Raw genomic sequence first — 2,505 nt, 5'->3', positions numbered from 1 at the left:
ATTCTGTCGACGAGAAGGGTAGGTTGGGTGAAATTTGGTGCTTTCTTATCGCAACCAACGCTGTCATAAAGCAGTTTGACCGTATCACAACCCTTCTCAATCCTAGGGTGCCCTCTAGAAGGGGCACAGTATTGAGATCTACGTCTACCTGCAACGGGATTATCAACGCTGGGGGCGGTGGTAGCGGTGGTGGTATTACCTAATCGTCCGGAGGTATATTATTCTCACGTCCCGGCCTAGCTTTTCCACCATTCACCGTGACTTTAAGCTATTAGAACTCGTGGGAAGAGATAATCGACGTCGACGATCGACTAAGCCCCTTTAATCGGTCGTACTAACTGCGTAGAGTGATTATGGACTGATCGGTGCAGCGGAGAACAGACTGTTGATGATGGTTTTGTCAATGCAGCTGCTATCAGTCGGTAACACCTCCATGCTACCTGATCATTGCAGCTGTGATAACTGCACCCGCTTTACAGGAGAACTCTTTGGAAGAGCGCACTGACTGATAAGAAAAGGGTTCTAGTCGGCTAGCGTACCTTGTTAACCTGCACTTACATCCCGAGTAGCGTTTACGCTCTTATCTACGTGAAACAAAACAGTTCAACTCGCGGAAGTGAGATCGATCATTAACCTTTCAGCCCTGCAGCCAGCTTTGTAGCTATTTATCATACGGATGCGAGAGATTGCATCTGCCTATCGGCCAACATGCACGCCACCCTCGAGTGTAATGCCCGACCTTGTTCCCGTTTTTAGCACCCGCTTCTGCCCAAACATCTCGATGATAAGAAAGGCAAACATGTGCTCGCCCGAACGTTGCTATAGAATCCGCGTCCCAAAAAAGGAGGTCATCACGATTATGCGTGCTAAATACCGGTGTGCTCTCGCAACCGTCAACAAAGCGCGGCACAGGATGCATTAGCATTAGAGTGCACAAGCCGGCCCGGTGAACGAACGTGAAACATGGCATTGAACTTGACCATGACGGTCACTGTCGCAGCAGACCCTCTATAGGAACGATCGATGAGGTTCACTTTTCACTAGCAACCGGTGTGCTACTATCGATTCCCTTGATAGTATTTCCTAACCAGTGCACCATAAATAGCCGCACGGGGAGGATCGACTCGAGATGATGATGACGTGATGTAAACGGTCGGCGTTGTCCATCCGTCCGTCCACTCTCCATCAATCTTGGCGACCTTGGTACGCTCTCGCATGCTCGGTTACATGCTCGCGTTACTCGCGCACTCGCACGACGCGGTCATGGTTGCCCTTCCCAAAAACTGGTTTCTGCTGCCTTCTCCACAAACGACCGCAACAAGCGAACCACCGAAAAACCAGCGCTCCACTCCACCGATCGCTTAGCATACGAGCAATTACGCACCGTTGCGCACTGAGATGACACCCTCCTGCAGTGTGTGAGTTCGCTTAGCTTCAACTCCGTAGTACGTACTGCGCCATTCCAGGGAACCACACTCGAGACAACCGAGTCCGGACAGTGTATTACTAAGCTTCGATCTGGTTGTTGTTTTCAGACGCTCGTACAAAAAACTCACTTTACGCACATCTAACGGAGCGCCCCAAGCAACTGCCGATGATGTATCGATACTGCGACCGCGTGCTCCGAAGGCACCACACAAAATGCACCACCAGATGCAACGACCGGGCGACTAGAGACCTCTACGCGGTTAGAGGTTGTTGCTGCTGCTGCTGGTGCAGGCGCTGCCCGGGTGTACCACACTGTGTCATTAACCGTCATGAACGCCGGCACTACGCCCGGACTCGAGCAGCGTTCTTATCACTACAATCGGAGATCAAGGAACAGCGGTGCAAGCGGTGGTAGTAGTAGTTCCGCCCAGCCAGTAGACGAAACACACTCCACGGTCGCGAGAACGAGAGAGAGATAGTAGCGTGGCTTGTTAGCGGCTTATCAGGGCAGTCGGAGTACGGGCTAGCACGCGCACATGCACTCGAGGAGAGTCAGGAAAATCGTTCGCCGGTCACACCACCATGTTACACACCCGAATGGTGGTCGGACGTTTTACTTACGTTTTCGTTATGGTGGGACGAGAACGGATACCGCATCGCACGGCCGCCCGGCACCGAACGTTTTGTCACTCGACGACGGACGACGAGCGCGCGATTTACACACTTTGGTTGATTGAATTGAAATGTTTCTACGTCGTCGTGGTCGTCGTCGTCGTCGTCGCTGGCCCCCGCTACACGGTGATGATCACTACTGACACCACCTCGCGAACGAACTTCGGTGACCGCCGATTATCGCCACGAGGTAGCCGGTCGAGACAGCAGCGCGCATAAATTGAACGGCGACGATGCATTCGACCTAGGAGGAAGTTACTTTACCCGAGACAAACAGGGTATTCCCACAGTGAGCTGGCTGCATGTGTTTGTCGGTGATCTTGTCCCATCGATCGCGTCTGCAAGGGATCATCAATTGGTCCTATGCTGCTGGTAGTGCTACTGCCTTGTCCGCCACTGTAAAAG

The 2,505-nt window shown here is 52.5% G+C and overlaps 1 protein-coding gene across 7 annotated transcripts in view; it reads right to left on the bottom strand.

Annotated features, from left to right (window-relative positions):
• LOC125952053 (diacylglycerol O-acyltransferase 1) overlaps positions 1-2,207 on the bottom strand; it is a 5,613-nt gene extending 3,406 nt beyond the window's left edge. The window contains exons 1-2 of one of the 7 annotated variants that reach the window (XM_049681283.1): positions 2,050-2,207; positions 1-3 (exon numbers count right to left, since the gene is read on the bottom strand). The exon at positions 1-3 is cut by the window's left edge and continues 282 nt beyond it. The gene's annotated coding sequence lies outside the window, so the exon portion shown is untranslated. Of the gene's footprint in view, positions 4-199; positions 1,326-1,384; positions 1,962-2,049 lie in introns of those variants that run through there. The other 6 variants (XM_049681278.1, XM_049681280.1, XM_049681284.1 and 3 more) reach the window with 6 other exon arrangements.
• Positions 2,208-2,505: the final 298 nt, after the last annotated feature.

Source organism: Anopheles darlingi, chromosome 2 (assembly GCF_943734745.1).
Source record: "Anopheles darlingi chromosome 2, idAnoDarlMG_H_01, whole genome shotgun sequence".
Lineage (NCBI taxonomy): Eukaryota > Metazoa > Arthropoda > Insecta > Diptera > Culicidae > Anopheles > Anopheles darlingi.
Note: the sequence above shows the minus strand (reverse complement) of the source record. Positions and strands in the feature narration are given on the sequence as shown.